General features: G+C 48.8%; 1 long non-coding RNA gene across 1 annotated transcript; it reads right to left on the bottom strand.

Moving 5' to 3' along the window:
- Window positions 1-3444: 3444 nt before the first annotated feature.
- On the bottom strand, window positions 3445-23196 carry LOC137204197 (uncharacterized). The gene is made up of 3 exons (XR_010933464.1): window positions 23137-23196; window positions 22423-22480; window positions 3445-4006 (listed from the first exon to the last, which is right to left on the bottom strand). It is a non-coding gene; the product is annotated as an uncharacterized lncRNA (long non-coding RNA).
- Between the last annotated feature and the right edge of the window lie 398 nt (window positions 23197-23594).

Genomic DNA, 23594 nt, shown 5'->3' with positions numbered 1-23594 from the left:
CAGGGGACACGGGTTCGAGTCCTGGTCCAGGAAGATCCCACATGCCACAGAGCAACTAAGCCCGTGAGCCACAACTACTGAGCCCACGAGCCACAACGACTGAGCCCGCATGCCACAACTACTGAAGCCCATGTGCCTAGGGCTCGTGCTCTGCAACAAGAGAAGCCACTGCAATGAGAAGCCTGTGCACTGCAACGAAGAGTAGCCCCTGCTCGCCGCAACTAGAGAAAAAAAGCCCCCGTGCAGCAACGAAGACCCAACGCAGCCAAAAATAAATAAATATTAAAAATCAATAAATAAAATAAAATGACAAAAAAAGTATGCCAATGCTCAAATTGTCCTTTTGAAATAGTGTTCAACCCCCAGCCTCAGGGGGTCAAGGGACAGTAGAAAACATCTGTCCAGTGATTACTGATGTTAATTACTGGATTTTTTCATGTTTGCCACAGAGTAGAGTAACCCAGGTCATGGAACTCAGATACCTAAACAGTTCATGTGTCTCAGTCTGAATGATTTTATTTCCGTGACCCAAAATTTCGGATGTCTCTAAACACACCTAAGAAATTGTCTCAGAATGTGAAGAATTTTTGAAATTACAAAGTTTTTATGCCCTAAGCTCATCTGTTTCTCTCACATTTAACAATTGCAAATGGTTCCACAACGTTGAAGAAAAATATGTTCTTTCTGCAGTCATTAAGGATCCTACTTCCTGAATCCTGAACCTAATCTCTTACAGGCTACTTTAAACTAGTTAATTCGTGTTATTAATGTTAATATGCAGGTTGCATGGGCATCATTTATGCACCTCATTCCTTTTCTGTCTCTTTATCAAATTATTCCTATAATGGCAGGAATGATCCTTTTATTTCCCTTGTATTTGTGCTCAGAGCTTATCAGACAAAGAGCATGACATATACTAATTATAAATGTAGAAAATAATCCTGTTTTTAATCAATTTAAATTAATGATATTAAACTACTCAACAGTATATTCTTTCTTTCTTTCTTTCTTTCTTTCTTTATTTTTGGCTGCATTAGGTCTTCGTTGCTGCACCCAGGCTTTCTCTAGTTGCAGTGAGCAGGGTCTACTCTTCATTGCGGTGCGCGGGCTTCTCATTGTGGTGGCTTCTCTTGTTGTGGAGCACAGGCTCTAGGCACATGGGCTCAGTAGTTGTGGCTCGCGGGCTCTAGAGCGCAGGCTCAGTAGTTGTGGCACATGGGCTTAGTTGCTCTGCGGCATGTGGGATCTTCCCGGACCAGGGCTCGAACCCATGTCCTCTGCATTGGCAGGAGGATTCTTAACCACTGCGCCACCAGGGAAGCCCAGTATGTTCTTCTGAGAGCAGCTGGTTTAGGTTCGAAATCATATCCTGTAGTGGGGGATGGTGGACTGGCCAAAATCTGTTTGAAAACTGGAGTATGTCCTAGGGCAAAAGGCTCCCAATCTGTACACGGACAATGTCAGGAAAATCTTCTCAAAATCATTTGCAAGTTCAGAATGAAGTACTTCCAAGGAGTACAAAGCACCATGAAGGCCGTTGTGTAGGAAAAGAACAAACCATTGCTTATAAAACAGCAAGACAGATTAACCTTAACTGTGCAGACTGTCACATACCTTATTTAGACCTACAGGAATGGCCATTATATAAGTGGGAGAAAAAAAACCCTTGCATGTAGCCCTGCTCCAAAAGCATGACTGTTTCTATAACCAGGCTTGTTTTCCTTGAATCTGTGCCACTGCTGAACTGGACATCCAGAGGAGTCCAGAGTCTAAGACCTTTAAGAGCCAAAGCAGAGGCCGTGGCACAGCGAAGCTTTCATTCATTTTGGAAAATGAGAAAATATATCTGAAACCATGACCTTCTGAGATTTTAACAAGCATGTTTTTAGTTTTCCTTAACATTTTGTCTCTGCACTCATGAGGAGCTCCTCAGTCAGGCCAACTACTAGATACTGCGAAGTCTTGGTAGAAGTAGATTAGATCACACCCCTTTCTGTCACCATCTTCATCATCATCATCATGATCATCATCATCTTCTTCATCATCATCCTCATCACCATAGACAACATCATCCTCATCACCATAGATGACATCATCCTCATCACCACAGATGACATCATCCTCATCACCATAGATGACATCATCCTCATCACCATAGACGACATCATCATCCTCATCACCATAGATGACATCATCCTCATCACCATAGACGACATCATCATCCTCATCACCATAGATGACATCATCCTCATCACCATAGATGACATCATCATCCTCATCACCACTGTAGACAACATCATCCTCATCATCACCTTCATCACCATAGACATCATCATAATCTTCAACACCATAGACGACATCATCCTCATCACCACAGACAACATCATTCTCATCACCATAGACAACATCATCATCTTCATCACCATAGACAACATCAGCATCTTCATCATCATCCTCAGAGCAGACAGCTATGGAGCAAGAACCCTGTGCAGACCTTGTTCTCTAAGTACCTACCTATGATAATTCATTGAATTCTTACAACAACCCTAATGAGATATATGCTAATATTTTTAATTGAAGTATAGTTGATTTACAATATTGTGTTAGTTTCAGGTGTACAGAAAAGAGATTCAGTGTTTTTTTTTTCAGATTATCTTCCATTATAGTTTATTACAAGATATCAAATATAATTCCCTGTGCTATACAGTAAATTCTTGTCACTTTTCTATTTTATGTATAGTAGTTTGCAACTGTTAATTCCATACTCCTAATTTATTCTTCCTCCCCTCCATTTCCCCTTTAATAACCATAAGTTTGTTTTCTATGCCTGGGAGTCTTTTTCTATTTTGTATATCGATTCATTTGTATTTTTAGATTCCACATGTGAGTGATATCTTATAGTATTTGTTTTTGTCTGACTTACTTCACTAAGTATAATATTCTCTAGGTCTATCCATGTTGCTAAAAATGGCATTATTTCATTCTTTTTTATGGCTGAGTACTACTCCATTGTATATATGGGCCACATCTTCCTTATCCATTCCTCTGTTGATGGACATTTAGGTTGTTTCCATGTCTTGGCTACTGTAAATAGTGCTGCAGTGAACATTGGGGTGCATGTATCTTTTTAAATTAGAGTTTTCATCTTTTCTGGATATATGCCCAGGAGTGGGATGCTAGAGATACACACTATTTTTAATCCCTGCTTTGCAGATGAGGAAACTGAAGCCCAAAGAAGTGAAGTAAGATGCCTAAGATCAAACAGTTTTTGAGTAGGGAGATAAGGAGCAGGGAGTCTTGCTCTAGATCCACATCCTTCACCACTACACTGTAGCCTCTCTATGTCCTAAATATTCCAAAAGAAAAATGTTTCATAAGAAAGAAGTGTACATTTATATATATATATAAATTCATTTACATGTTTATTTATGGCTGCGCTGGATCTTCGTTGCTGCATGCAGGCTTTCTCTAGTTGCAGCGAGCGGGGGCTACTGCAGTGAAGACGTTGCAGTGCGTGGGCTTCTCATTGCGGTGGCTTCTCTTGTTGCGGAGCACGGGCTCTAGGCGCGTGGGCTTCAGTTGTTGTGGCTTGCCGGCTCTAGAGCACAGGCTCAGTAGTTGTGGCGCACGGGCTTAGTTGCTCCGCGGCATGCGGGATCTTCCTGGACCAGGGCTGGAACCCGTGTCCCCTGCATCGGCAAGTGGATTCTTAACCACTGTACCACAAGGGAAGTCCCAGAAGTGTAAGTTTTTAAAGTTTACTACTACCTTGATATTATATTCCATTAGTGCACAAATACGTAGTTATCACCAGCACACACACAACTTATGGTTGCCTCAATTTCGGTTTTTTTTCAAACATACACACAGTCTCACATTCGCACGCGCCACTGAAGGAATTAAGTTTTTTACACTGGTTTCATGTGCAACGATTCAAAGACTTTGGAAATGGAAATCTTCCCAGTCTCATAGCGTCTACCTCTCAAGAGAATGCTTCTTTCTTTTCCTATTAAAAAACAAAAAACAAAAAAACCTTCATATTCCATCTCTGCTTGAGCCTTTTAACAATAGTCCCTTCCCATCTGCCACCATAATAAGGCATGCAAATAGCTGGCCAATATGTCCAGCGATATTCTCAGTAAGGAAAAAATAGTACCACTCACACTTTGCTTTGCCTGAAATAAAGTCTGAGGCACCTTAGGAAGAATTTTAAATTTGTGAGTCCGTGTGGAATAAGAAAACAAAATCAATGTGCAGTGAAAGTGTTTATAACAATTCATAAGGCACACAATTTTTTTTCTATTTGATGGGGGAAAATGGGATGTATAGGCCATTAGATGTAAACTTTTGGCAGGATCTCAAGAATGATGAATACAAGAAAACATCACTGTAACGAGGAGGTGGCAAATCTTCTCCATATGCTACTTTCCCAGTAAAATGTGTTGCCAACTGGGTTATGCTATAGTTGCAGAGAAAAGAATTCGTGCTAGATTTGGAGGGCTTGGTTATTTTTTGCCATGTTACCTGAGCCAAATGTGAACTAATACGCAGTACCCGTCGTGACCATCGTGCAGTCACATAAGTCATGATCTAAGCTGTATACAGACTGTTGACCTTTTTGGTCTTTTGCAAGGTTGAAAGAAATACTGAAGGAAGGGCGCCTTGGAGGGTGCTGCAGCCAGAAAGAAACGTAGCAAGAGAGCGGAAAAAATCTGCCATGGAATCTCTGCCAGTGAGCGTCGTATCTGTCGCCAACCCATCTGACAGAGGCGAAAGGAAAATGTACTACTGGTCCACTGGAGGGAAAGGCCAGCGGGGCTTTCTGGCCGCGGACACAGCCGAATCCAGGAGCTTGAACGACCTCTTGTCATGCAGCTTTGCCCTCCCAATGTCAGCTGTATTCCCAGACCCTGTCCTTGTGGTAAAGAGATGTGGGAGGATGCTAGCAGCTCCAGGCCTAGGTTCCCTCTCTGACTCATTGCGATTACGTTTTCAGACCAGTTTCGGACAAAAATCATCGAAAAAGCATGACAGTTGAAATCTCAGTTAGCAAGAAATGGGAGAGGGCATAGTGACCAATTAATTTAGGCAAATGAGCATACGGGAGGACAAGGGGGTCTCACAGCAGAGAATGAAATGGAGCAGGACCCTGTGGGACCCTCCAAGGAACAAATCCTTTCTGTGTCCCCCATTTCTTGTTTATAGGAAATAGGCTTCTTTCAGCCTCCTTGACCTTCCCTAAGTTCCAAAGGGGAGAGTCAAACAGCTGCTAATCAGGGAAGGGAGGAGATGCAGAAACAAAGGAGGAGCAGTCAAGACACCACAGTACAGGATGGGGCAGCGTCCTGGCTCCTCCTCAAGGAATATATGTAATAATATCTTTGCGTTCTTCTGCAGAACAAGTCCCCCACCGACGTGGAAAATGGCAACTTCAGGCCGAGGGCAAGATTCCGCCCTGTTACCTCACCACCAACCAATGAGAAGAAAGCTTGCACACAGCAGAAGATAACAAAGGCTCTGACCCCTCCCCCAATGATTCTCCTTTTAAAAACTTTCATGGTCGAGCAGAATCTTTGGAGTTGGTTTCTTGGACACCTGTCTGCCTTCTCCCCAGGTTGCCGGCCTCCTGAATAAAGCAAACTTTCCTCTCCAACCAACACTTGTCTCTCGAGTATTGGCTTTCAAGCAGCGAGCAGTCAAACCTGGGTTAAGAAATAAGAACACTCCCGTTTTTCCAAAAAGGAGCCCTGACTTGCTGCCGACACTTAAGGGGGAAACCTCAAAATGACTGGGATTTTAGGAAGCTTAAAAATATCCGAGGCAGACTTCCCTGGTGGCACAGTGGTTAAGAACCCGTCTGCCAATGCAGGGGACACGGGTTCGATCCCTGGTCCAGGAAGATCCCACATGCCGCGGAGCAACTAAGCCCGTGCACCACAACTACTGAAGCACATGCACCCTAGAGCCCACACACTGCAACTACTGAGCCTGCGTGCTGCAACTGCTGAAGTCCACGTGTCTCCACAACAAAAGAAGCCACTGTAATGAGAAGCCCGTGCACCGCAACAAAGAGTAGCCCCTGCTCGCCACAACTAGAGAAAGCCCGTGCGCAGCAACGAAGACCCAATGCAGCCAAAAAAGAAAAAAAAGAAGAAAAAAATGTTACGCATTCCCTGGTAATGGAAGCAAGTCAAATTATATGAATTTTAGAGGCCCCAGAATTCCCCAAATGCTTTAGAAATGGCTAAATAAACAGATGTACGTTCATGTTTTGTGTTGTGGTGTTGTGTAGCTGCTAAAAGAATGAATAAGGTCTACAGGTACCAATGTAGTAAGATGTCCAAGAAATACTGCATGAAAGAAACAAGTTACTGAACCACTGATATAAGGGACACCATTTACATAAAGTACATGCACACACACACATACCATTATTTTTCTCTGGATCCTGTCAACTGAGAAACAACGCACCATCTAAAAGCTGAGAATCATGTTTTATTTGGTGGCCTTCCTGTAGCCCGGGATGGCAGCCTCTCTGAGAGCTCGGAGGGACCACTCCACAGAGGTCGGGGAGGAGCCAGGATGCAGAGGAGTTTTGCTGGAAAAACACATGTAGTCGATCATCAAAAAAATATTACTGCCTCACAAAAAAACAGACATCTCAAGTTAATGATATGGGTGTTTTTCTATGTATGGGAAGATGCGAGCGTCTGGGCTCGTTGAAATGCTTCCCTGGATGTGCACCTTAGCTGTCTAGGGCCAGTGTCCTGCTTTTCTCCATCCTGAATCCCCTCAGGGAAGCTGCTGTGGATGACGCTTTATGGCTGCAACATCCTTTGTTTACTGAAGTGGCAGGTGGCATTCTTCTTCCACAGAACATATAAATGTGTGTAAAGGCACAGGGAAAGTTCTGAAAGCATAGGCAGCAAGCTCAGAGAAGAATGTACCTCTGGAAACAGAGAGAGGGGCCAGCAGGCAAAGAGGTCTAGTCTTACATGGAACATTTCAGGTCTTCACAAGAAGAATGGCTCCAGCACATGACGACTAAATCCTGTATCCTGAAAGTTTAGAGCATACAGGAGGACTTCTCATTTTAAGAAACCAGCTTGACTGTGGAGAACAGTTTGGAGGCTCCTTAAAAAACTAAAAATAGAGTGGCCATAGGATCCAGCAATCCTACTCCTGGGCACACACCTGGACAAAACTATAATTCAAACAGATACACGCACCCCCGTGTTCATAGCAGCACTATTCACAATAGCTGGGACAAGGAAGCAACCTAAACGTCCACTGACAGATGAATGGATAAAGAAGTTGTGGTACATATATACAATGGAATATTACTCAGCCATGAAAAAGAACGAAATAATGTCACTTGTAGCAACATGGATGCAAATAGAGATGATCATACTAAGTGAAGTAAGATAAAGTATCATATGATATCATTTATATGTGGAATCTAAAATATGGCAAACATGAAATTATCTGTGAAACAGAAACAGACTCAGATATAGAGAACAGACTTGTGGTTGCCAAGGGGGAGGGTACTGGGGAAGGTAACGATTGTGAGTTTGGGGTTAGCAGATGCAAATTATTATATAGAGAATGGTCCTACTGTATAGCACAGGGAACTGTATTCACTATCCTGTGATAAACCGTAATGGAAAAGAATATGAAAATATATATATATATGCATACAAATACATATATGTATTTCAGTTACAAATATATGTAACTGACTCATTTTGCTGTGCACCAGAAACAGAACACTGTAAATCAACTATACTTCAATAAAATACGTTTTTTAAAAACCAGCTTGTTGCACTGTTTTTCATTATAGATTCAATTCTTCACTCATCTTTTGTTTTCCCAAATACGTGTAATTCACCCATAGGAGGTTCAAGAACTTGAGTGAGATCAGTCAACAGCAGAGGAACGCCCCTCCCCCCAAACCACATAAACTAAATGTATCCCTTACTTCCGCTCAGAAGCAGAAAATAAAGAATGTCATATGTTATCAAAGCTTCTGACCTCTATTTACTTCTATATTCAGCTCAAGCTTCTTCAGATGAAAAACTGTTTGGGCAACGTCGGCGGCCCTGTTGCAGTGTCCGCCTTCTTTAGGAAGAAACTGGTCTGTGTTTGGAAAACCACAGTCCCTACTTTTTACTGCCTGGTTGGACGTGTTGGAATCAGCCATCTGTCAGAAACGAGAATGGTACGTGGCTCATTGTTGAGTGCTGGAAGGAACACAGATTAATACAACAGATGACTCCTGACCCAAAGAATTCACAGTCCTGCTGGAAAGACCAAGTGGACCCACACGAGCGAGAGTAAGGACCACGGAAGTGGTGTGTGATGGGCAGCCGTCAACCTAAATGTAACAGGGAGGAGCCAATTTTGACTCCTTGTTGGATCTGTTTCTTTGATTTTAGCTTTTGCTGTTCGTTGCTTTTGTTCTTTTTTTTTTTTTTTTTTTTGCAGTACGCGGGCCTCTCACTGTTGTGGCCTCTCCTCCGCAGGAGCACAGGCTCCGGACGCGCAGGCTCCGGATGCGCAGGCTCAGCGGCCATGGCTCACGGGCCCAGCCGCTCCGCGGCATGTGGGATCTTCCCGGACCGGGGTACAAACCCGTGTCCCCTGCATCGACAGGCGGACTCTCAACCACTGCACCACCAGGGAAGCCCTGCTTTTGTTCTTATAATCATACATCGTGGGCTGCCTCAGGGAAGCCCACCCACCAGTGGATGGCTGCAACAAAGAAGAAAGACTGAGAGCCCTTTTACTCTACTTCCCCCCCACCTCTCCCTCTCTGTTCTGCCTGTTTACTTTACTTCCCTCTCTGATCCTATAAAAGAAACTGTCATCCAGACCCCAGAAGATGGTTTTCTGGAGACACTAGTCTGCCATCTTCTCGGTCTGCCAGCTTTTCCGAATACAGTCGTGTTCATTGCCTCAACACCTCATCTCCCAATTTCCTGTCCTGTCCTGCGGCGAGCAGCGCGAGCTTGGACTCCGTAACGTGAGGGCGTCTCTACTCGCGCGCAGCCTCTGTGGGAGGAAGATGACGTGGTGGCAGTGGTGGCAGGCAAAGGGTATCTCCTCTGCCTGACAGTTGAGAGGTCAGCAGAGGATTTCACCGGGTCAGCGGGCGCCAGTACTAGGTAGGATAACATTTCTGGTACTCGTTGGTGGGTTCTCTCCGTTCGCCCGTCTTCCCCCACCTCCCACATGGTTGTCCACCTGCGCCACGACCTCTCCAAGTCACTCTGCCTCCAGGCCAGACACACAGGCTTGAGTCACCTGATGGAAAAGCAAACTAAGGCTTCAAGTCTCTCTGTGTTTTCCCCTGGGCTGTGTGTGAAATGTGGCAGACCGGCAAAGATGGTGGCAACGGAGCGTGTCTGTCCTGCATCTGGCTTCGGTTGGGTCCCCAAGGAGCTGGAGCCCACCCTTCACGCAGAGGGGCTGCCCAGCTGGGGCTGGTGTCCCTGCAAGCACGTGACGAGGTGCTCCTGGGAGGGCAGAGAGAAGCTGGAAAGCTCGGGGTAGAGAGCCGCGTCTGGCCCTTCAAAAAAGAAGAGATGCAAAGGGCCAACAAGCACGTGAACACATAGGTGCTCAACCACATTAGGAAGATGCAAACTGAGACCACCATGATTGCCCACCGTACACACTCCAGCACGGCTAAAATCACAAAGACGGGCTACCCCAACTGTTGGCAAGGTCGTGGCAGAGTCTGAACTCTCGCACACTGCTGGGAGCATGAGCTACGGGACGCTGGCGAGGACGGACCGCGTCTGCTAGAATGAGGGAGGAAAGGACACTGGTTGGCTTCTGGGCAGCAGAAAAGCAATCAGCACCTGCCCTGGAGGCTCCGCAGCTTTTCCTGGGGGTCCTGGGGACACAGTAGTTCCTGCCAGGTAGACATGCGGGCTCAGGTTTCAGGATCTTCTGATTTCTGTGGGGTTTTTGGAGAAGCTGGAAATTCTAAATTTTGTGTAAAACGCTTTGATTTTTCAACATTGGCAACTAATTCGAATATCCTGAAAAGGTGTATGCAGGCCCAATAGGCCCAAGGGCTACCAGTTTTCAGTCTCCGTAAAAGAGGATATTGACCAATTTTTTAAATTTTTTTATTTATTTATTTTTGGCCGCGTTGGGTCTTCGCTGCTGCGCACAGGCTTTCTCTAGTTGTGGCGAGCGGGGGCTACTCTTCGTTGCGGTGCGCGGGCTTCTTACTGTGGTGGCTTCTCACTGTGGTGGCTTCTCTTGTTGTGGAGCACGGGCTCTAGGTGCGCGGGCTTCAGTAGTTGTGGCGCGTGGGCTCAGTAGTTGTGGCTCGCGGGCTCTAGAGCGCAGGCTCAGTAGTCGTGGCGCACGGGCTTAGTTACTCTGTGGCATGTGGGATCTTCCCGGACCAGGGCTCCAACCCATGTCCCCTGCATTGGCAGGCGGACTCTTAACCACTGCACCACCAGGGAAGTCCCTGATCAATTTAAAAAAGGGATTTGACAAAGAAAATAATACCACTTGGGTCAAAGGCCCTCACAGACGTTTAAATGCAAGGAGATGCATGGTGACATCTCCCCTCCCCCATTCCAGGCTCAGGATCAAATATTTTTTCTTAGAGCTGAGTATCGATGAGCACGACCTTGCCAAGCAGTGACCAGCCTCGGATGCTTCTTCCAAGACCTGTCAAGCACCCGAGATTCTTGGAGCTTTCTAATCTCTGCTCCCATAATCGCCCCGAGTGATACAACATGGCGTTCTGTGAACGTTAAAACATTCATTCTAGGAAAACAGAACCGTCAACTCCGAAAAAGACCATTCCTACTTTTTGCTTTCTTGATCGTTTCTCGTTCCCCCGTGGAGTTAAACATTGCTTCGATTTCAAATAGAAAGTAATTAACAGACAAATCCACCGTCTTCAGCTAAGGCGCTTCCTTCAGATGCAACGTTTCTGAAGAAAAGATAAAAGCCAGGCTGAAGTGATCACATTGTGTGAGGCTATTCCTTTTATATCTGTTGAAAGTGACCTCAGACAAATTTTCTTCGCCAAGAGAGCCAACGCCTAGTACACTAGTACTTTATTTGCTTGGCGTCCCTCGGGCCCTTCATTTTTCTGGTAATTAGGGAAATATTTGATGATAACCGCCCGCACTTGAGCCAGGCTCTCCCTCTTCCCTTCCTCCCTCCACCCCTTCCAGCTTTTCCCCAAATTGTGTCTCCCTGGGAAATCCAACCTCTCACCCCTGCTGCTTCCTTTCACTACCTATGGCTTATCTTGATTCAAATCTAGACTTTCATTCCAAACCCTCCCAATGAAAAGGAGAGTATATTCCAAGTGAAGGCCAGAGCCCAGCAATCCTTAAATTGGGTCGTGATGGAAAAAGGCAGCCCGGCTTTGGGGTAGACAACCTGGGTGTGAGTCCCAGCTCTGATTCTTGCTGGCTGATGGAACCCCTCTGCAGCCTGTTAAGTGAGTGTTCTCACGCGTAAAGTGCCAAGAGTGATATTTACTCCAAAGGGTTGTGCTGAGGATGAAATGAGATTATATTAGCCAAGTGCCTAACATCTAATAGTCCCTCAACAAATGCCGGTACCCACCCTGTCTCCTCAGATTCCCAGGACGCCACACACTCACGTCCAACCCCAGGAGCTGATACCGGTTCCTTTTTATCTGTGTCGGAGCCAAGCATCCTCTCCCCGAGAGCGCCCTCTAGCAGGGCCTGACAGTGTTCACCTGTATTCTTTTGCTTCTGTTTCCCGGCATCCCTTGAAGTGACATTGGTCTCGTCACCAGTTCTGGGAATGTGAGCAGAAGGGGCGCGTGTCACCTGTCTCCCCTGTTCCCATGCAGGTCAGGCCTTTAAGAGGTACTTGGGGCAGCTCCCCCATCTCTCTGCTTGAAGGCAGAGGGCACTGAGGCCCAGGTTGGAAGGGCCCGCACCCCTGAATCTGCATGGCAGAGCACCACCAACGAGGAACATGTATCTAGACTTTCCCATGGGAAAGAAAGAAATTTTTGTCATCTTAATTGTTTTGGAGGAATTTGCCATTGTACATGGGTGCAGCAGGAGGCGACATTTATCCCCACCCTGGAGGATGAGGGGACAAGACCCTCCATTTCCCCACCTCGGCAGGGTCAGGGAAGCCCGTGTGTGACCTGGGATCTGCGAGTGTGGTCCTTCACCCGGGCCTCTGCGTCCCAGGGAGCAATGGCCGGTGCGTGCTCACGCTGCAACCTCGCCGTGCTTCCCGCAGCCCAGCCTTCCCAAGCCCCCTCTGCTGGTTCTATTTTCCAAGCCTGACCCTCCAGCCCCACGACGGCTCTGAACCCTCCACATCCTTTCAAAACTTGCCCTTTTGCACAAGAGAGCCAGGGTCGGTCCGTGGCTTGCAACCAAGTTCCCTGACTAATACGCTTGATATCAGCAGGGAAAAAATGTTTACACACACTTAGTCTGTTCTCAGTCAAGCCGGCCACCCCTCCTCCCCACAACTAGATGGGATGCAACGGCCAAGCGGCACGCCCTTGGCAAGTCTGCAGGAACATGTCTTGCGAATTTACGACAGTCCCGACGGCCAGGCCTGGTCATCGTTTGGCCATGAAGCGCGCACTGGCAGAGAAGGGCCGGTGAAGGTGGTGCTGAATTCCACAAGCAGTGTGTGATTTCTGAGCCTAAGCGATAGAACCTGATTCCACTAGGAGAAAGGTCAGGGGAGCTCACGCCTCCCCCTGAAGACGGCACCCCTGGAACCTTGGTGAACCCTCGACGCCGTTTTGTTCCACGGACCACCCTGCGACGGTGTCGCCACGCGTCCAGAGGCAGTTTGGAGAATCTCCGCGCCACCAGCTGGTTCTCCTTATGCCCCCTCAGCCCCCGAATCCGAAAGACAGCCTAGCTCTCTGTGAGGTAAGACAGGGCCAACTCCGGGAACAAGCAAGTCCAAAATCACCAGTGCCCACGCACAGTATTCACTTCTTGCTGGCATAGACCCCAAATGGCAGTCCTCCTCAGCAGGCAGCTTCCCTCCGTGAGGTGACCAGGGACCCACTGACCTCCCTCAAGCCAGTGGACAGGACCTCGAGGAAACGGCTGCCAGTGTGGAACGATTTCCACGTCAGGCCTGGAAGCGTCGCATCCAGTCCGCTCACTTCCACCAGCCACACCTACCTGCCCCGGGAGCCAAGACATCAACCCGGTGCCCACCAAGAAAGGAAAGATGGGACCCCCGCACGGACCCCCAGGCTGGGTGAGCCACTCTCCCACCACCTGCTCTGAGCAGCATGTGTCTGACGGGACCGGCACATCCGAGGCCACCTGTCCACCCCGCGGAGCCAAGTCCAGGGCAGGACGAGCGACGCGTGACTCCAGCTGACGGCTCTGATTTCAGTGCAGGGAAATAGACGAGTTTTTTTTTCCGGTGCTGGAGGGGGAGCCGCAGGGATGCTCGCGCGCTGGTGTCCACCCTGAACGATCGCACCCTTTCGGAAGCTGGCTGAGCCCCTCTGCCCTGAGATTATGGGGAGATCGGAAGCTCACTGTCTCCACCTAAAGAAACAGAAGAAAATGTAAGACAGGAAACAGCTATCCTCACGCACTGGTTCAAAGAGAGCCCTTCACAGCTCTGACCTTGACACTGGCAGGAAAGTCATCACCTGAAGGCTGTTTCCTCCCTCCTCTCCGGAGGGCTGTTTGCCAGCTGCTCCTTCCTCTGAAGGTGGAAGGGATGGGCAGCCTGATGCCTCTGAGATGGGATGGAACCTATCTGGCCACCTGTCCCCAAACCACCCACAGCGCTCCAGTGGACAGCTTCTTCCTGCTCTCCCTCAGATCTAATTCAGGATTTAATTACTTTTACCATCTGGCAAAGCGTCTGTGTGTCTGCCAGGACCCCTGCAACATATCCGGGTGGGAATTAACATCCACAGCAGTGCTGGGAGGTGTCAGCCACACACTCCGGATGAGACAGGCGAGATGAGGCAGGCAGGTGCCCTTCACCCTCTCCGTCTGTCATTGTCACCTGGAAACCGACAAGGACTGAAGCCAGACAAGCGGGATACAGTGTATGTGGGCTGTTTGCGAAGGTTTCTGCCAAGGTATCTGGAATCTCAGCGTCAGGATTCAATGGCAACACAGTTTCAGTCCTGGGAGCCACAAGCCCGCTGGTCTGCTGCCCCCACGTGGAGATGCCTGCACGCCTCCCGGCTCCCTGGGCCCCATGACGTGCTCACATTTTGCAAAGATAAGTCTGTCCCATGGAGACAGGCTGCACTTACTGTAAAGGCAGGGCGCCTGAGACCCCACTTCCCCTTAGTGTGCGGTAGTCTTACGTTGACCCCCTGGGCAGGACCACCCAGCGCTCCAGCAGGAAGAGCATCCCGCCAGGTCCCTGCTGTCCCCTCCAGCCGAGGCTCCAGCTATCCCCCTCTCACTGTGTCCCAACCACGTGGACCTTCCAGCTCTTCACAGAGACCCGGGGCCCTCCTGCCCGGGGCCTTGCACACGTGGCTCCCTTGTGCTCCCCCAGCACCACCACCTAAGAGACCCTCAGCCGATCCCCCCTCGCCCCGCAGACCACAGCCCTCGGGCTCCATCCTGACTTCTGAAACAGCTCACAAGCTGTTACGTGTGTCCGAGGCTCTCTGCCGTGCTTCGTTGCTTGTGGCACTGAAAGCTAGGAATCGCCCATCTCTGTGATTTTGTGTCTCCCAAACGAAAATAATAACCCTAACAGGACAGGGGTCAAGTTCAAGTTTACTAGCCATTCCCCTCCAGCCACTCGGACATGTGGTGGGAGCTCAGTGCTCTTGAATGATGGAAGCGGATGAAAAGGGTAGGTGGCGTGAGACAGGCTCCGTCCTTGTAGAAGTCATCTCCCCAGGAGGCCCACCTCGCTGTACCTCAGCGCTAAGTGTGGTCCGAGAAACATAGACTCAGAATCTGCCGGGAGCTGGTCAGAAACGCAGACCCTCAGGCTCCGCCCCCCCCCCGACCTGCTGAGTCAGAGGCTGCTGGTGGACGGGCTCCCAGGTGACTCCCGCGCTCCTTAGAAAACGCACGTAAGCAAGGAAGACGTTACAGCTTTTCTCTCCGAGTCTCTCTGCTAAAATCTTGCCCCTTTCTTCTTCCAAGCATCTAACAACCTCCAAGGTCTTAGGAATCCCCAGAGCAGCAGCCTTTGGCAGAGCGAGCTGTGCTGCACTACAAAGCACCCGACTCCTCCGAGGACGTTCCAGCTTCAGACATTCGCCCGGTGCTTCCACCGCTAACGCGCTCCCCTAAGCCCTGCTGCAAAGTCTGGCTCGCCGGACTGACTTTTTATTTTCAGCTCTTAGGCTGCCAGAGACACAATCTCATTTAGGCTTAGAACATTCAATGATGTCAGGACGCAGGTCCAAAGTGCACGATCATCTCCCTAAAAACCTCCCTGCGATGTGGTGTGTGTGACTGTAAGCATCGGAGGACCAGCCTCAGCTTCAGTACGGCCCCAGCCTTGCGTGCCGAGCCCCGGGCTTCACCCCCTCCCTCCCTGGAGGTCCTCAGCTCAAGCAGCCCAGGGTAAAGCATTTCTAGCCACCCGTGCCTCTGCCTGGCATTTCAGGAGACACATCAGCCGGTCCCACCCAGCCCACCCCGAGTCCCAGTGCTCTGGAGCACTGACAGTGGTCCCGGCGGTGAACAAACAACCTAGGCAAGAGCTAAGGAAACTGACACCAAAAGGCACGTGGTCCTCTGGTCCAGCCCAGGCAGCCAGACGGCACCGGTCCCCTGGTACACACCCGGGTGGCCTCTTTTGCCTAATAGCTTACAAACACGTTTTGCGGTCACTCAGAACAGGAGATTCACTCATGTCCCCTTTCCAGACGGTAAACTGGAGGGGTGATTATCATGGACAATTTTGTTTTGTTTTGTTTTGTTTTGTTTAACAGATTCGCACTGTGTGTGTCCACAAGCATGGAGCGTGAGTGCCTCCTGGTGGCTCTTAGGGGAATTCATCCAGTAACTGCCTGAGCGTCTCCTAACTGAACCGGATAAAGGGCTCTGCACCCGTGGGATGGGACACCAGGTACTTGGAAGAAGTAGATGGACGCCTGACAGTCCAGCCCAGGCCCCCAGGACGGGCAGTCTGCTTTGCTCGCCGATGGTCCTGAGTGTCTGCAACAGGGTCTGACACGGGTGCTCAATACACGGCATTAAATGGATACATGAAAATACAAGACCAGGAGGGACCGCGGTGAAAGCTGCTACGGCAGAGGGTGACCGGGGAGAGGGGACCAGAGTCACGGAGGCGCCCCTCTGAGACGCCGCACGGCCTGACACTGGGATCCCGAGAAGGAGCCCAGCGTGAAGCCCTGATGGGGCCGGAAGCTCCCTGCGGGAGCGGGGCACCACACAAGCCGTGGAGGTGCTCACTGTGCCCCCAAGGAGGTCTGCGCTCTCATCCTAATGGAACCTGTGGAATTCACCCGGGGGAAAGGCCAGTGCGGGTGTGGCTGAGCTAGGAGCTCGGGATGGGAGAGGGTCCTGGACCATCCTGGTGCCCCAGTGTCATCACAGGGTCCTTGTGAGAGGGAGGGGGAGGGTCAGAGTCAGAGATGTGAGGACAGAAGCAGAGGTCGGAGGGCTTTGAGGGGGCAGCCACAAACCAAGGGATTGGACCTCTTGAAGCTGAAAAAGGCAAGAAAACCTTTCCTCCTGAAGCCTCCAGAAGGACTGCAGACCTGCCAACCCCTTGACTTTTGACTCTGACCTCCGGAACTGTAAGAGACTAAAGTTATCTTAAGCCACTAAAGAGAGAGAGAGAGAGAGATTACCAGGAAACATAGACCAGGCAGAGAAAAGCAGCAGAGCAAAGGCCCCCGGGGTCCAGGAAGCTGGTGCATCTGAGGACCAGGGAACAGGCCGGAGAGGGAGAGAGTCCAGGAGGATAGCACCGGCCAAGTCAGGGGTCCCTGCAGGGCTGACCGCGGGAAGGCTGGGTTTCAGTCTCAGGGGGCTTTGCGTAGCGCACTTACATAGATCCTTTAAACTTTAAAGAGATCACTCGCAAGGTTTTCCTTTTATTTAACAGAATTTCGTTTCTTGGCCTCGGGAGACATGGTGGATCTGAATCTGCTTATGAAGGAGGCGGAGCTACAGCCCTGCACACGTTCATCACACGAGGACACCATGCACAGGCCCGGTAGTGCACACAGCCACTGGCAAACTGTCTGATGACATAAGCACTTCATCATTCTGGATAGAAGAGAACCATCTTAGTGCTTTTCCAAACTTGACTGATGGTAAGGTAATTCTAGGGGACTTTTTTAAGCTGACATTTAAAAATTTTATTTATTTTTGGCTGCGTTGGGTCTTTGTTGCTGCGCTCGGGCTTTCTCTAGCTGTGGTGAGCAGGGACTACTCTTTTCGTGGTGCGCGGGCTTCTCATTGCGGTGGCTTCTCTTGTTGCAGAGCACGGGCTCTAGGCACGTGGGCTTCAGTAGTTGTGGCACGTGGGCTCAGTAGTTGTGGTTCGCGGGCTCTAGAGCACAGGCTCAGTAGCTGTGGCGCACGGGCTTAGTTGCTCCACGGCATGTGGGATCTTCCCCGACCAGGGCTCGAACCCGTGTCCCCTGCACTGGCAGGCAGATTCTTAACCACTGCACCACCAGGGTAGCCCTAGTGGACTTTTTAAAAGGACAGATACCCAGACCCATCCTCTGAAGATTCTGACTCACTAAGTATGGGGTGGAGTCTGGGAATTTCTACATTCAACTATACCCCAGGTGTTTTAGAAATAGAAAATCTGAACACACCAATCATGACAAAGGTTCTTAACTGAATCGGTAATCAAAAGCCTCCCAACAAAGAAAAGCCCAGAACGAGAGGGCTTCCCTGGTGAATTCTACAACCACTTAAAGAAGAATTAACACCCATTTTTCTCAAACTCTTCTGAAAAATAGAAAAGGAGGGAACACTTCCGAACTCATTTTACAAGGCCAGCATTACCCTGATATCAAAGCCAGACAAGGACGTTACAGGAAAAGAAAGTCACAGTTGACCCTCGTCAGGGCTGCCAACTCCACCCCCTGCACCCTGTACAGTGGAAAATCCACATATAACTTTTGACTTCTCAGAAACTTAGCTACTAATAGCCTACTGTTGAGTGGAGGCCTTACTGAAAACACAAAGTTGATTAACATGTACTGTGCATGTTATGTGTACTATATACTGTATTCTTAAAATAAGCTAGAGAAAAGAAAATGTTATTAAGAAAATCATAAGCAAGAGAAAATGCATTTACAATATTGACTGTGCTAACATGGTAAGTTTACATCATCTATGAGATGAGTGTCCATCTGTCTGCCAGTACTTACATCAATGTTGCCTTACATGATACAAAACGCTATAGATGTTATGTGTTACTAACACTTGACATCAAAAGTGAAAAGGTAGGACTTCCCTGGTGGCCCAGTGGTTAAGAATCCACCTGGCAATGCAGGGGACTCGGGTTCGAACCCTGATCCGGGAAGATCCCACACGCCGCAGAGCAACTAAGCCCGTGTGCCACAACTACTGAGCCTGCGCTCTAGAGCCCGTGAGCCATAACTACTGAGCCCGCGAGCCACAACTACTGAAGCCCACGCGCCTAGAGCCCGTGCTCCGCAACAAGAGAAGCCACCGCAATGAGAAGCCCGCGCACTGCAACGAAGAGTAGCCCCCGCTCGCCGCAAGTAGAGAAAGCCCGCGCGCAGCAACGAAGACCCAACACGGCCAAAAGTAAATTAATTAATTAATTTTTTAAAAGTGTATTTAAAAAAGTGAAAAGATAACGTGAAAAAGAAATCCACACTTATTTACAGATGTAACCGTTCAGGCCTCGATAGTGAAGAAGCTGTCATATGCCTTATGGTCACCTAGTGAGATCAGCGTGATTGCCTCATGGTGGCCCCGCCTACACACTAACGAATGAGTCATTATAAAATTTTTACGGCCTACAGCCTTACAGTCATATTCATAACACAGTACTAGAAACACTGTTACATTTTTCAAAAACCTCTTACCCGGATGATAGGCTGACATGCAGTTTCTCCAGTTATGAGAGGGAAGGTCGTGCTGCAGACGCAAAGTCTTAAAGCAGTAGGAAACTAGCACGTTAGTAATTTTATATCAGATACCACTCAGTTTAAGTAAGGATGACTAGCGTCTACGTATGTTTTATGTATTCACGACATGCCTAAGTTTTTCTTTTTTTGATATTTCTAGGCTACAGGGTTTATCAGCAAGTTTTCTCCAGTTGTCGCGAATCTCAAAAAAAATCCAATATATTTATTGAAAAAAATTCGGAGAGGGATTGGCCAGGATGGTGGAGTAGGAAAGAGTCTGAGCTCAATGCCTCTCACGGGCACCGACATCACAACAAATTACAGAGCAGCTATCGACAAGCTAGACTGGATCGCAGCGGAAAAGCTCTGCTACAACTAAAGACACAGAGAGAAGGAACCACAGCCAGACGGGGGCGAGGGGTGGAGACACGCTGCAGTCGATCCCCCCGTCCCTCACCCCACACACGGGAAAATAACTACAACTGCAGAGGCTCTTCCCAAGGAACAAGGGGTCCGAGCCCCGCACTGGGTTCCCGCACGAAGAAGACGAGCCCCCAGAGCCTCTGGCTGTGAAGGCCAGCCGGGCTTTCACCTTCAGGAGACCCACCCTTAAAGGGCACACACAGAGCCTCACTCACTCCACGACCCGGGGCAGAAGGGGGAGTTTGAAAGGAGCCTGGGTCAGCCCCACCTGCTGATCTTGGAGGGTCTCCCTGAAAGGCAGGAGGCCATGGGTGCTCCCCCTGGGGACACAGACACTGGCACAGCCGTCTGGGGGGACGCGCACCCTACTGAGCGGACACTGGTGCTGACGAGTGGCATTGGTAGTCGTCCTACCTTAGCTCCAGGACCTAACCCGCAGCAGAACTGGGACGCCTCAGGCCAAGCATCTAACTGCGCACTGATACAGCCCCTCCCCCACCAGCAGGCTGGCTGCCTTAAGACCCCTTGAGCTCACAGCCACGCTGAGACCCAGCTCGGCCCACCAGAGGGCCCAGGACCCGGCACAGCACACCAGGTCAATGGCACAAGCCCGGGGGGGAACCCCAGGGTCCCACAGCCAGCCGTCAAGACCCAGCACCACCCGCCAGCAGGCCAGCACTAGCTCCAGACCTGGTCTCGCCCCCCGGTGGGTGGGCACCAGCCCCAGGACCCCTCGGGTCCCTCAGCCAGCCACCTCGGGATCCAGACGCCCCCCCATCAGCTCTGGACCCTGTCGCCCTAGCCGTGTCGAGGGCCGGTCCCACACATCAGCCCGCCGACACCCACTCCGGGACCCCAGTGCTCTGCAGCCAGAGACCCTGGGCCCTGGCCCCGCCCCCCAGCAGGCCCAGACGAGCTGTGAGACGCCTTGGACCCCTCGGCCAGCCACGTCAGGAAGCATCCCTGCCCACCAGCAGGCTGACACTAGATCTGGGGCCCCCAGCTCTGCAAGCACCCACACCCGAGCTCGGCTCTGCCCATCCGTGGGCTAGCGCTAGCCCCAGGACCCCCCGGCATCTGCAGCCTCCACACAAGGCAGGGCCTGACAACCAACCAGCCCACGGGCCGGCCACGCCAACCAAAACACCTCACGCCCGTCAGAATGGCTGTTTTCTAAAAGCTAAGAAAGATGTGTTGGCAAGGGTGCAGAGAAAAGGGAAGCCTCAGGCACTGTTGGTGGGAACGTAAACTGCAATATAAACTATGCAGAACAGAATGGAGAGTCCTCAAAAAATTAAACACAGAACTACTATATGATTTCACAGTTCCACTCCTGGATGTATAGCCAAAGAAAACAAAAGCACTAATCAGAAAGGATATACGCACCTCTATATATTCACTGCAGCATTATTTACAAGAGTCAGAATACGGAAGCAACCTAAGTGCCCACCACTGGATGAATGGATAAAGAAGATGTGGGAGGTATATATATATATATATATAGGACCAAAAAGTTCATTCAGGTTTTTCTGTGCCATCTTATGGAAAACCTGAACAAAACTTTTGGCCAACCCAATATAATTGAATATTACTCAGCCATAAAAGAATGAAATCTTGGGAATTCCCTGGCGGTGCAGTGGCTAGGACTCTGCGCTTTCACTGCTGAGGGCCCTGGTTCAATCCCTAGCCGCAAGGTATGGCCAAAAAAGAAAAGAATGAAATCTTGCCATTTGCGACAACATGGATAGACCCAGAGGGCATTATGCTAAGTGACACAAGTCAGACAGAGAAAGACAAATACTCTATGATTTTACTTACATGCGGAATCTAAAAAACAAACCAAATAAACAAACATAGCAAAACAAACAGTTATAGATACAGAGAACAAACAGGTGGTTGCCGGGCGTGGGGGGGGGGGCGCATGGGGAGAGGGAAGAAATAGGTGGGGGAGATTAGGAGGTACCAACTTCCAGCTGCACAGTGAGTCACAGGAATGCAACGTACAGTGTGGAGAGTGTGGTCAACGGCTATGCAATAGCTTTGTACGGCAACATATTTGTAACTAGACATCATGGTGATCGTTTTGAAAGGCATAGAAATATCAAATTACTACGCGTGTAACAGAAAACGACATAGTGTAGTAGGTCAATTATGCTTCAAAAACCAACAAATAAAAAAACTCAGAGAAAAAGAGATCGGTTTTGTGGTTACCAGAGGCAAGGGGTGGGAGGCGGGGGACCTGGATGAAGGTGGTCAAAGGTACAGACTCCCAGGTATAAGGTAAATAAGTACTAGTGATGTAATGTGCGACACCATAAATGTAATTAGTGCTGCTGTACGTCCTATATGAAAGTAAAGTGAGTGAATCCTAAGAGTTCTCACCACAAGGAAAAGTTTTTCCTGTTTCTTTAATTGTGTATCTATATGAGATTCACCAAACTTACTGTGATCATCTTTTCATGATGCATGTAAGTCAAATCATTCTGCCGTACACTTGAAACTTATGTAGTGCTGTATGTCAATTATATCTCAATAAAACTGGAAGGAAGGGCTTCCCTGGTGGCGCAGTGGTTGAGAGTCCGCCTGCCGATGCAAGGGACGCGGGTTCGTGCCCCGGTCCGGGAAGATCCCACGTGCCGCGGAGCGGCTGGGCCCGTGAGCCATGGCCGCTGAGCCTGCGCGTCCGGAGCCTGTGCTCCACAACGGGAGAGGCCACAGCAGTGAGAGGCCCGCGTACCGCAAAAAAAAAAAAAAAAAGAAAAAAGAAAAAATTCTGCATATAAGTGGACCCGTGCCGTTCAAACCTGTGTTGGTCAAGGGTCAACTGTATAAGGCCCACATCCCTGATGAACACAGACGCAAAGATCCTCAATAAAATGTTAGCAAATCGAATTCAACAGTACCTTCAAGGGACGATGATCAAGTGGGATTTATTCCAGGGATGCAAGGATGTTTCAACATCTACAAATCAATCAAGGTGATACACCACATTAACGAAAGGAATGATGAAGAGCACATGATCATCTCAGAAGATGCCAAAAGATGTTTGACAAAATCCAACTTCCTTTCATGAGAAAATTCTCAACATGGATATGGAGAGAACGCACCTTGACACGATCAAGGCATATGTGCCCAGCCCAGGGAATTTCTTTCTAGTACCAGTTGGCTGGCAGTTTCAATCAGGAGTGGCTACTGGATTTTGTCAAACGCTCGCCAGGATTCTATTGGGATGATCGTATGAGGTATATACACCATCGTGAACAAATGAAATGTGGCTACAATAAGTATTTTCACATCATTTTCTAAAAATTCTGTCTGTGTCATTTTCTGGATTGCGATCAATGTTCTCCTTATTACGGGTCACATTTCTCCCACTTCTTGGCATGTCTTGTCGTTTTTTATCGGTCGCCAAGCACTGTAAACTTTACATTGTTGATGGTTCGATGTTTTGTATCCTATAAATATTTTCAAGCTGTGTTCTGGGATGTATTCAGTTATCTGGAAAATTTTAACCCCTCTGGGTCTTGATTTCAAGTTTTTAGGCAAAATTAGAGCAGCTTTTAGGTCTAAGTCCAACTTTGTACCATTTCTGAAGCAAATTCTTTTGAGTACGTTACCTCATGCCCAGAAACTATGCAGTTTTCCTTTCCTTTCCTAGAAGCTGGTGGGACAGGAACTCTTCCCAGCCTTGCGTGTGCTCTGAGACTTGTTCTCTCTCAGAGAACTGGGTGGTTCTCTCCCTGCCTTGGATGTGTCAGGACTCCGCCCTCACACTCTAGTTGCTTCTGGTATATTTGAGGAGCTCATCTCACATGTTCTCCATCTCTCTGAGATCACTGTTTTTCACTGCTTGAAGTTCCAAGTCTTAAAAACCACTGTTGTATCTATTTTGCCCAACTTTTCACTTGTTTTGGGTGTTTGTGTAGAGGGGAGGGAGAGAAATCCAGTCTCTATCACTCCCTTTGGGGTAGAAGCAGAAGTTGAGACTTCTCATTACAGGAAAATAAATACTCTTTAAGCCACTTTTAGATGTTCTGTCATGTGCAATAGAAAAAAAGACAAAAAAACCCTGACA

This window comes from Pseudorca crassidens, chromosome 12, assembly GCF_039906515.1.
Source record: "Pseudorca crassidens isolate mPseCra1 chromosome 12, mPseCra1.hap1, whole genome shotgun sequence".
Taxonomy (NCBI): domain Eukaryota; kingdom Metazoa; phylum Chordata; class Mammalia; order Artiodactyla; family Delphinidae; genus Pseudorca; species Pseudorca crassidens.
Note: the sequence above shows the minus strand (reverse complement) of the source record. Positions and strands in the feature narration are given on the sequence as shown.